Source organism: Protopterus annectens, chromosome 4.part0 (assembly GCF_019279795.1).
Source record: "Protopterus annectens isolate FY-2018-M chromosome 4.part0, PAN1.0, whole genome shotgun sequence".
Taxonomy (NCBI): Eukaryota; Metazoa; Chordata; order Ceratodontiformes; family Protopteridae; genus Protopterus; species Protopterus annectens.
The window spans coordinates 1,109,203,957-1,109,216,717 of NC_056733.1; the positions used below are offsets into that span (position 1 = coordinate 1,109,203,957).

Consider the following 12,761-nt stretch of genomic DNA (forward strand, 5'->3'; position numbering starts at 1 on the left):
AGTACAAACTGAACCATAACAGTTATTAGTTAAATAAGCATTTATCAGTTGAAGATGGTTTCATTTTGTTATTTTGGAAGTTCTCTTTCAAACCTGATTTATATTATTTTATAGTTATTTTACTGTTTCTAAAATGTGTTAAGAGCTACCCCTGATAAAGGTATTTTTCATGTAATGTTTTGTTAATTTTGGTCCCATTTAACTTGCAAGTCCCAATATATTACAGAGACCTATAGTATTAAGAACAAACTCCAAGAAAGAGGTAACAGAACTTCATTGGAATTTTTATTTTTCCTGATGTGAATGCTATCCACAAAAATTCAAGGGGGTTATGACAAGCTACTCAGATGCTCAGCAGTGCACTGGAATTGGGCCGATGTATTTGAATCTATCTTCTGAAAACTATGAAAACCAGCCATGACCACAAGATGGATCAGCACTGGTCAGTGCTAAATTTTAACTTGCACAGGTAATATAACAAGAACAGGGTCAGAGGTAAATTAATCAGTAGGATATGACAAAGGCATTTGGTACAAAATCACTGTTGTGTGCACAGGTTGTATTACACTAATTAAAGATCAGATTAATTTTCAATTCTGCTCATTCTACTTGTTCATGTTTAATAAATGGCAATACAAATTAAGCTACTCTAAAGATTAAAAACCTGGGGAAATGTGTTCCAAGTTTAACTCAGAATCAGTAACACTAAATATTAAATATAAACCATAAATATTGTAAACAGATAAAAGCAGACTGAAACAAAGGCAGGATTAAACATTTAGTAGCTGTAGCAGAGTGGTAACAGATCAAATAAATATCATGGCATCTACTTAGGCTACATGCAAATTTAATTCCACAGCTGAACCACTAGTGTTTATAATATCAGACAAGCTATGATGGATATGTTAAGATAATTCTGCTACTATACATTTTTACATAGTACTATTGTATGAGGACATCATTCTATACCCCCATGAACACTCAGAATTAGGTTCATAGGTGTGTACTAGGCAAACGGGCCTGGAGCTTTTACAAGCCTAGCCCATAGAAGTGCCCAAGCATCGTACCGCCCGACATTAGTTCCCAGTGCCTCTATCAAGTACAGCCACTAGAGTGATCTCCAGGGTAAACTTTCTATTACCCATCCACTCAAGATTTCTCTTGAAGAGGGACAGCAAGGTGCTCTGCTTGACATGTATGGGAATTCCATTCCAGAGCATGGGCAGTCTCTGAGTAAGGAACCTGTCTCTCCAGCATTTTCTGTTGATTGTGGTAATGAGGTGGAAGTCTCTGGAGCGTGTGGTGTGGAGGGATTGGGATTTCTTTAGATGTAGCATTTCTAACAGAGCTGGGTCAGACGTGTCTTTGTAAGTCAAGCAGAGATTGCCTCTAAATAGGTGATATGAGACAGAACAGCTGGAGTAATTTGAGTCTGTCCATGTAGAACATGCGTTTAATGCCTAGGATCCTCTTTGTGAGGTACTTCTGTGGCCTGTCCAGCTGTTGCAGGTGTCTAGTGAGGTACATGCCAAATGGGGTATTACACTCGGTGCCTGATTAAACAAATTTTTTATGTCTTGTATTTGTGAACAGTATGTCTTATTTGAATATGTGTTTTTTTTCAGCCCTAACACCAAGGCAGGGTGAAGTCCATGAAGAATGACTACTGCTTGTTTTAGGAGTAATTTTTGTAGCATGGCTCTTTGCTAATTGTGATACTGGTTACCTGTGGTGAGTCTTCAGGAACTAGCTGTGCAGTAGCAGGTCTGGGCTCGCTTTCTCATTTTCAAACATGGGTTCAGTGTGAATTTTTTTTTTTTTAATTAATTTAATTCTGTTTTTTTCAATCAGATAGCTGGGCTGGTCCATGAACCCATTTTTGCCACAATTACCAGTCTGTCAAGTAACTTAATTACTAAAACATCCATAATATACAGCATAGCACAGGATATCAAGAGAGCTATATGACACAGCAGACAATAAGGATTATACACCATACATGCAATCAGTCAAACAAGGGTAAGGCACATTTTAAAGAATATTCATTTGTGCAGGTGGATTGGACATTCTAAATTGGCCCTAGGTATGAGCGTGTGTGTGTGCGTAAGCGCACGCCTTCTGTGAAAGGTTAGGTGCCGGGCTGGAAACTCGACACCGTAAAACTTCACTGCCAATCGTTTAGTGGACTGTTGTTTTGCTGTGGTGACCCCTAATGGGAAAATTCAAAAGGAGAAGATTCATTTCTGCAGTAGTAGTAGGTATATGGAGACCCCCAGGCAACAAATTATGGCACTTTTGTATGCTGCTCTGTGTCTGTTAACCTGTACAAAACAGTTATTTAGAAATACCATTTAGATGATGCACTAGTTTATTCTTAAATTTTTGGAATCCATCAATTAGAGCTGAAATACAATAATTTCTCCTTTTAATTTATCTAAGCTATAGTAGTAATGGTATGTTGTGCTGTTGTGTTAAAGTTATAATAAAGATTTAAAAAAAATATACAATAAGAAAGGCACAGTTTATTGAGGGGAACCCAAATAAGGCTGAGAATGTCTGCACAACCCTTAAGAAATAATAAACTTATGGTAATTTGGCCACAGTCCCATATGACATATACAAAAAGAAAAAGATAAACATATTTTTAAGTATCACTTAAGACATAGGCATCCACACAGTAGATGAAGCAAATCGCATTTACATAGGTTCATAGGTAGGTACTAGGCTATTAGCCCTAGGGCTACACAAGCCTAGCCAAAAAGGTACCCTGACTTTCGCCACCCAAGAAAATTATTTTCCTGTGCCCCTTGTCAAGCAGAACCACAGAAGTGATCCCCGGGGTGAATTTCCTATTACCCATTCAATCAAGATTTTTCTTGAAGAGTGCTAATGAGGAGCTCTGTTTGACATAGATAGGTAGTCTGTTCCAGAGTATGGGAAGTCTCTGGGACAGGAATCTATCCCTCCAGCATGTTCTGTTTATTGTGGTGACAAGTTTAGGTTCCTAGAGCGTGTAGCTCGGAGGGATTGGGATTTCTTTAAGTGGAGCATGTCCAACAGCTCTGGGTTTGACATAGCTTTGTATGTTATATCTCCTTTACAATATTCAGCACTTCAAATAAGTTTACATTTACAAACATTATATATTACACATATTTCTTCCTTTAGAACTTTCATGCAATCCCAACATAACATAAATTGCTCAATTCTTGTCTTACCTTAAACCTCACTTCTCTCCTAAACATTATTCTGCACGTATTGTTCCCACAAATTCCATTATTTCTATGTAATTTGCTCATTCCCTTTTTAAAAGATCTCACTTCCACATCTATCTCCTTAACAATATTCAGCACTTCAAATAAAGTTTAGATTTTGATTTCCATTTTCTAGCAATTGCCATTTTGGCAGCCAACAGAACTGAATTTAATAAGGCCTTACTATATCTAAGCAATTTTAATCCTGCCTCCCAGCTCAAAATGATCATTTTCTTAGTTGCAACTATTTGTTTTCCCCAACATTTCTGACAGAGAACTCTGCAGGGAATTTTTAAAATGTGCCAACTCATTACACACCCAAAAAAACATGTTACTTGTTAGTTACCTCTCTCTTTTCTATGACGCCTCCAGCATTTGCTATCTACCTAAGAAAAACTGTACAAAATCTGCTTGAGGTATAAAACTACCTTTGCAAACATGTCCAAACAAAAATCCAAGTTTTCTGGGGAAAGTACTACATGAGGATAGCAAAATGCAACAGGTAGACTGAGAACCTTTTTTTTTATTATTATTACTAATATTGGCCATGTACAATTTTGTTTGTCTTGAATATGCAAAAAAATGTAAATGCACTATTTTAGAAGTACAGTTTGAAAGTATATGATATCAAATAATGTTTGGTTATCTAAATATATAGTTGATACTGGAAGACTAGACAATCAAATATCAACTTATTTAGTAAGAAAGTGTACTGGGTGGGATGTGGTGGGCTACACTAGGTGGACAGAGAAGATTTTACATATTCATAGTAGGCATTGACAGTTCAACTATCCTGAACAAGAATTTGTGTCTCAATTTATGCACAGCCATGACTGCAGTCTGGTACAGAGTTCAATGGGGCAGTGAGTACTATGCTGGGGGGGTTGGAGAACTACAATGTGTTCATGAGGAGGTATCCAGAGTTTGGATTCTGAGACACATTCAGTGTTGTAAAGTGGGATGAAAACTAAGAACGAGGTGATGTTGTGATGAAATTAGGCTGCAGCACTGTTACCATGTTAGGGCAGCATTCTTGTTAATGAAGTTTACAAGTTAAAAGTACAAGTGACACTTGCAGTAATATTCCCTTTCAAGAGAGCTGTATGTAAATCTGCACACCTTGTCCGGAAAATTGTATAGTTTTTGCATTTTGGCCTCGGAGCTGGTTATAATTAAAGACAGCATTTCACAGAGTTGCAGTCGGCTTGCATTTTTCAAATATACTGACCTCAGTTATTAAAGTCTTAGCTATTCCATGCCTTACTATAGCAGAACATGCATATTTTCATAGATCTGATTAAATACCAAATAAATAAGGTGAGGTTGTATCTATATGTTTAAATATATGAATACATTAACCAAGTGTATATTAATTTCAATGACCGACATTATAAATCAGTTTAGGGTGTCTGCCTGTCCTTTCATGAGACCCAAACAATAAGGATTGAGTTAATGCAAGTATATACTCTTAACTTCATCATTCAAACCAGTAGCATGCTTACTTATACAGAGTCATAAAAAAGCATGACCCTAATTATATCTCAAGAATTAGCTGCATGTCTAATGGCCAGGTCATCTGCTTAAAGCTGCCAGTTTATGTTAGGAAGGTAGACATTAAGTTTTATAAAGACAGTTGAAGTACAGGCTCTGGGACAGAGACTTGTGGAACATCGGACAAGACATGGGTTAATATGCAGTCTTGTTAACAGATCTTCTAAATGTCTGCAAGGCCTGGGAACTCTATTGAAGGCTTGCTGGATTTACTCTGACAAGTCAAAGTTCTACCAGACTCCTTTGAATAGGAATTGAATTAAAGGCCTTAACAAAGTTAGCTAAGATGATTCCTGTAAACTCCAACACATCTGTTTTTTTTTAAATGTCTGTGAGAGGTTAATAATGCAACAGCTTTTGCAAAGTCTATGTTGATAGCTTCATACAATATTGTTAAATAAATCACACTTGATTTGAAATTTAAGAGCTTTCACAATTCATTTAGACATGATAGTGACTAGAGACAGTGGTCAATGGCAATTTGCCATTCATTTTGTATATGATCTAAGAAAGGGGGAATCTTGATTTTCTTGATGACAGGAAAAGAACCAGTGGAAAGTAGCATAAAATGTGAATCCAGAAAAAATAAAAATAAAAAAAAAGATACTGTAGAGTTTAATGAATTTTAGAAAATAAACTGCCTGATCTTCCCCTACTACAGCTGGGTATACATTTAAGATAGTGATTCACATGGTGTGATGTGGCAGTTTTAAAGGAAAATGCAGCAATGAAGCCAAAAAGTGTCTAGTGTCTCTCCATGACAGTGCCATTACCCTTGTGCATGGTGAAGTGGTCAGCAAATGCTTCAGCGACAAATGGAAGTGATACAATAATCGGTCTGTCATGGTTCATAGTTATACCACTGGTTGCCTTTTTCAATCCTGCAATGTAGTTTACTACTTTCCAGAAGCATAGGTTTCCCAGAAAAAAATTCAATCTGTGGCTCAGTAAAGCTGCTTTTACCTTATTTGCGAGCCTTTTACTGCTGCTCCTTAACAAAAGGAATTCCACACACACAGCATGAGTGATGAGTTTCTTGTTTGAAGCTTGTGCCTTTTTTGACAAATGATTACTTTAGGGCAAGGGCAAACCATGCAGCTGGATGAGCTCCAAGTCTTTTCGCTGACTGAGGATAATAATATTTGTTGCAAAGGTAGAAATTTCAGAAAATATGGTCGTGGAATGCAGCTACCAGGCTGTGGCCAAGACTGGAACCCAGTCCATTCTGTAATCACCAGAAATGCTTCTAGCTGTTTTCTAGCAGTAATGTGTGGTGGAGAACTGTTGCACCGGACACGTGCATTTGATAAGGGAGAACATGGTAATTATGAGGGCCGAAGTCAATAAACCCTGTGAAAGAACCAATTGAGATGAAAAGTTGTCTGAGGAATTACCATCTGCTCCACATATTTATATTCCAGTCACTTTTTTGGCATGGTGTTTAAACAGGGTTTTTTTTCAGCCTGTTGTGTTGCTTAACAACTTATTGAGAGAGAGAAAAAGCAAAATGCACCAACAGAAAAAGAGATACAAAACTGCTAGCATCTCCTAAGATGAGATTTTACATTTCCTTTTTCAGTCATGCAGCACTACCATTTTTTCATCTTGGAGCCTACAAGAACAAGTCGGCAAACAACTAACTTCTCTTGGTGGATTTGCCCAGTCATGCACATATACACAAACATAAAAATAAAGTATAGGCATGAACACCAACATTTTAAGTTAGTGCTTTCACTCTACTTTTATTACAAAAACAGACTTCATCTAACAAACTGGATTAAATGCATAAAAATACTGCATCACTTAAAAAATAAAACATTTCATTAATAAAATACATTAATTCCTGCTTATTTACCTCTACTCCCCTCAGCAATGGCTTAATATTTAAAACACCATTTAAATCTGGTGGTTCACATGTAGCCAGTAATATTTAGGGAAGCCATCTCTTGTGATGATGAAAACTAAACTAAAGCCACCCCCCCCCCCCGTTCTGCCCATGCCCAACCCATCTCCACTAACCACACCCATTTTATGATGCAATTGCATACATCATTAGGGTGGAACATCCCTTTTAGTTCATTTTCACATGCCTAATCTAAGTAGAGTTTCTCTTTTTCTTTGTTGTAGAGTATTTTGGACTCCAATGCATTGCTTTAGTAGTGTTTATTGGAAAAAGAAAAGACAGGGGTTGCTTTTTAATAAACTCCAGCATTCTGTCCATGTTTCTACACAGAATTGTAAAGTCTGTACAGTGCTTTCCAGACTACCAGAGTATCATTCTGATTTCCAAACAGTCCAGACAAAATACCTGATTGGTGGCAAGCCTAGTAATATTTGCCAATGTAAATCTCTCCAAGGGCAATTCCAAATCATCCCTTTCTTTCCTACAGTAACTATTAGAAATCTCTTAAAATTAATCCACAATATTTTATATTTAAACAAGGCATTCTACTCATTACCTCTGTTAAATGCATTCTTACTATGCGCTACCTGGTGGGAGTTTCCTACCAGTTTTAGGCAAAAATGAATTGCCTGAAATTCAGGTAGCAACATAAATCCCAGTTTCCCTATTGGGATTATGATAACTGTCATGACCACTGTGACAACGTGAGGTATTGCCAGCTATGCCAGGAGAAGTAGGGTAGTGGATGTGTAACCTGCCAGCACAGCTAGCTGGAATTTTGAAAATAATTATATGTCATTGGTATATCAATCTGATTTGTACAGACACTTGCATTGAAAAATGTATTTTTAAGGTTGATTGTGTTAAACATTTACCAATAAATTGCCCTGCTGGACAGAAAAAGAAATATACATGTATTATTGTAACTGTTTAAATGTATATGTTTTAACAGAGGATACTGGAAGAGAGAATAAGTTTATTTCAAACATTGAAAATAGTTTAAAATTAAATTACCTAGCTTAGGCCATAAAGACTGCATCTTACAGTTCTCAGTGCAGCCAGATATTAAAAAAGTCTGTACTAGGGAAGATTCCGGCATTGTCAATGGGGTGAACTAATTGCTACTCTGGAAGGGTGGAGGTTTGAAATTGTTTTATGACTTCCAGGAGCTGCAGCAGACCTTAGCAAGGCTTGTGTATGTGTATTATTGGGAACCAGAAGTCAGATGACCAGATGTATGTGATGTCATTCTGTAATCCATCACTAAAAATAACATTTAATACTAGCTGGGACTGAAGTCTCAGAGCACTCTGTTTTTGTAACCTGACACAGAAGGATCTCTCACCTACTTCATCTTGCCTTGTTCTAGCAAGTAATCGGGGAATAATAATTCTTTAGATCAATCAGGAAAATATAGTGAGATTAGTTAAGTTTTTCTGTAACTGTGTGAACCTGTCCACCTGTGCTATTTTTAATATTTCCTGTGAGTGAAACTCTGGTGTTTATTGTAAATATATATTTAGTATTTTCATGTTCTTTTATTAATTTATTATTAAAATATTTAAACTTTTCATTGTGGCTTGTCCTTTAGAGAATATTTTAACCTTTGAGAGTACTTTTATTTATTCAGCGACACTGAGGCCACTCACGAAAACCTTGCTGTTTGGTCAACATTACCATTTGTAGTAATATTAATTTCACTCAGTATAATTGGGTATCCTTGCAAGATCCTTACAGTAGCTGGCTTTGGGGTGTCTGGTGGCACTGTAACTACCTTACAGTCTGGGCAGAAGGGGGCATAGCTAGTAAATCTGTGTCAGTCTTTCGTGTGTGTGTGTGTGTGTGTGTGTGTGTGTGTGTGTGTGTCAAAATCGGATCTCAAAGTATGTGTGTCAGCTACTTGGAGCAGGGACACAAAGCACTGGTTTCACAGAGAGGGTGCTGGAAGACTTGGCATGAACACTCAATTGAGGACTTAACTCTACAGTTGTGTCATTGGGGAGCCTTATTGGGGACCTGGGGGGGGGACCCGACCCAGGAATGAGTGTGTTCCTTTGTGTGCTCTTAAGGGAAATTGTGCTTGATGCAGACAGCTGCATCTGAAAATACTGGGTGTATCCATTTTTATTCCAAGTGAATGTTCCTCTCCAGTGTCAGTGGTGAGGATTGAGGCTCCTTGATTAATGGCACAGAGTGGGGGCATCACAACCATATTTTTATCTGTATTAATACACAAAATGTATGGACTGTTACTAATGTTTTAACATCCTTGGCACATAATGCAAGTGTAAGGATGCTTTTGTTTAATAGACAAAGTAACCAAACTCCTCTAATCTCCTCCTGCTTCTAGCACAGTGTTCAAATTATTTCCCTTTTTATAGGAAAAAAGTAGCTTGTGGTACTACACTACAGAAATTTGTGAACCTACCTTCTGGTACACTTCAGATAGTCTGTGGTACATTTTGGGCACTGAAAAAGATAAGGAAAAAAATTATAAAGTACACATGCGTTTATTAGCACTGGTGTCTGTGGGAAAAGTATGGCTTTTGTATTTGCTGTTAAGACAAGCATGTCACGAAGGGCTACCATATGGTCTGAAATGCTTGACAAGGCAGGCTAGGCAGCCACACTGCAAATCATTCTTTCAGATATTGCACCCTACTGCTGTTCGACGCATTAGTTGTAATATTCTAATAGTTCTAGGGAAAGAAGCATGTTCCACTTTTCGTAGATCATTTTGCAGAAACTTAAGCATACTGATCTGGCATCACTGTAGGAAAAGGACAGAAAATGTCACTATTCAATTAAGGGAGCTGATGTGGCCTTTGTTTTGTTTACCTGCATCACCAGTTGTGCCTGGCTGCAAGGAGTTAAAAGTTTTATTTCATGACCGTGCTAATCCATTGATCACTTACACGGAGAGCACCTACTTGTAAGGTAGCTTACATAAGTTTAGTAAATGGCATGTTAAGCATTCTAGACTTGTCACTTCCACCATCATTTCTGGTCATGTTTTGGAATATAAACCTCACTAAGTATGCCCTACCTCAAACACAATCTGGCTGAAGGCTGGGCAGATGACCGGTGGATAAGGAAAGTCTGATGCTTATGCTTGTGTTGGAATAGAAAACAGTGGATCTGTAAGTGGCTTGTAAGGTTGTATGACTGTGCCCCAAGATACACATGCATTAAACAAGATGTGAATATTACTAGAATTCTAAGGAATCACTTGTACATGGAGCTGGGGTGTCACATCTGCAATGACCATTACCTAGATCCAATGTTCACATCACTGGGAAGCTAGCCCTGCAACTCCATGTAGAGGGCGTGGGAAAAGGGGGTTCATGCCTAGGAGTTCATTTCTGTTTCAAAAAGTGTACTCAGTCTGTTTAATGTCATCTCTATGAACTGCAACTTGTCAACATTTCATATATTGATTATTTATTTTTTAACGTGTCATAATTTTCCAAATATCCACACTATGTACATACAGGTTCACACTGTATGAACCGAAGCTGAATGTTTACATAGTTACCATGTCATTCTTCTGTATTACGCTTTGTAATAACTTCATTTAACTGTAACCGTATGAACCTGTTGAGATTTTTCTCCCCTGTCCTCTGCTGAAAATGGATATATTACCCTAGTCGGACTTTCCTGGTAAACAAATGTTAAATAAGTAAAATACAGATGCAAATTCATCATACACTACGATCACATTTTTGAAGGACGGCTCAACAAATATCACTCTGTATTGCCTTGCTTTACATTAGCTTCAGATTATGACAGATAACCCCAGATATGTATGTTGCAAAACAAATGTATTCCCATTTTTTTAATGTGTGCTCATTCAGCACTTCTGGTTTTCGAGTTATATGATGAGCAATTGTTTTGCGTTGATGTGTATGTTATCAATTACTACTACAACTGACTACAAACTAATATAATTTACACTGTAAGACCTTACTTGGACTAAGGGCTCAAGAACTACTCCCAACTGCAGTCTGGCCGCACTCACAGGCAAACAGTGTTGCGACCAATTAAAAAGACTGCTTTGGTACATAAAGACGTTATTGCTAGCATGCATGGGACTCAAACATAACGGAGCAAACCCTAAGGAAAGAAATTCATTAATGCACACTATTACAAGCACCACTATAGTTTTGCACCTCAGTGTGGTGCATTCTAATGTAGCCATGCTGTACATACAACTCTTAAAGCAACACCACATTTGTAAAACAAAAAAACAAAAAAACAAAACAAAAAAAAAAAAAAAAAAAAGTTTTTTTAATTTTCTTCAAAAAACACGGAGAAGGCCAGTCCCCTTTATAGGTTCATAGGTTGGTACTAGGATATCTGCCCGAAGGCATTTATAAGCCTAGCCAGAATGTGTTGGCTTTCGCAGCCCCCTAGGATTAGTTCCCTGTGCCTCTGTCCAGTAGAGCCACTGAAGTGATCCCCGAGGAAAACTTTCTGTTTCCCATCCACTCGTCAAGGTTTCTTTTGAAGAGTGTTAGCGAGGAGCTCTGTCTAATGTAGATTGGGATCTTGTTCCAAAGCATGGGAAGTCTCTGGGACAGGAATCTATCCCTCCAGCCTGTCCTAATTATTGTTGTGGTGAGGTTTAGATCCCTAGAGCATGTGGCTCAAGGGGATAAGGTTTTCTTTAGGTGGAGCATGTCCATCAATTCTGGGTTGGACATGGCCTTGTATGTCAGGCAGAGATCACCTCTGAGTAGGCGGTATGCAACCAAGTACAACTGGAGTTTCTTCAGTCGAGCTGCATAGGGCATCCATCTGTTTGAGGCCAGTGATCCTCTTGGTGAGGTACTTCTGTGGTCTTTCCAGCTGTTACAGGTGTCTTGTAAGGTACATCCTAAATGGGGTGTTGTATTCTATGATGGGTCTGATGAGTGATGAGTAGAGGGGCACAATGACATCTTTTGATCTGGATGCAAACCCTTTTGTGATTAGGTGGGCCATGTAGAAGGATTTTCTAACCACTTTGGCAATGTGATTATCAAAGGTGAGATTACTATCTACTTGGGTCCCCAGATCCCTTATTATGTCTTCCGTATTTAGGGGACTACCACCTATGTGGTACTTTGTGGGTACTTTGTTTTTCCCAAAGAGGATGACTACGCACTTTTTGACATTTAGCTTGAGGCCATGATTTTGACACCAGGTATCCGTCTCAGTAAGACCCTTTTGGAGGATGTCTGTGTCAGCCAGAGATTCAATTATAGCCCCTAGTTTGCAGTCGTCTGCGAACTTGGTCAGCCATAGTCCTCCTGTGCTTGCCTGTACCTCTGAGAAGTACATGCAGAACAGGAGGGGTCCTAGGATTGAGCCCTGGGGAATGCCAACTGTAACCGGTTTAGAGTCGGACCTAGCTCCCGCAATTCTCAACATGTGGGTTCTGTCCGTGAGTCAGTTGGCAACCCATCTTGTGACGTAGGAGTTTATGTTCAGGCTGGTGAGCTTGTCTATAATACCAGAATGGGGAATGATGTCATAATGTTTACATGTTTTTAAATATATGCATCAGTTCTAGCCATAAATCACAGTAGTAGAAATGTTGAAAAAAAAATCCTTTGGAATTACTTGTTACATTATGTGTAATGAAACAGGATGCTGCTTTAAAGCTTGCAGCTGGATGTTTTCAAGTGTATACTTCAACAGGCAAGAATTAAAGCATTGTGTTTTTTAAGAACACCAGAATATGATAAATACCCCACCCTCCTGTTGATTTCCACACTACACGAGTTTTGTTGCTAAAAGTCTTCTTTAGCTATGAAGCAAAGGTAATTACACAGCTAATGAGCCAGAATGCACGTGGCACCTATGCACAAAGAATGCTATGATGTAATGTGGGCCTGGAACCGAGGATTGTAAAATCAAGATGTAATAATGTATGCTCCAAGAATATGTAAACAAAGTTCATCGGAAAAAAAATCACAGACAGGAAAACAAAACCTACAGAAGAAAAAATCTGGTTTAACAGTGAAACCAGAACCTATGAACCTATGAACTTCTGTGTTCAGTCTTCAGAT

The 12,761-nt window shown here is 38.2% G+C and overlaps 1 protein-coding gene across 1 annotated transcript in view; it reads right to left on the reverse strand.

Moving 5' to 3' along the window:
* Window positions 1-12,761, reverse strand: part of LOC122800420 (F-BAR and double SH3 domains protein 2-like) — a 940,373-nt gene that overhangs the window by 492,667 nt on the left and 434,945 nt on the right. The window lies entirely within an intron of this gene.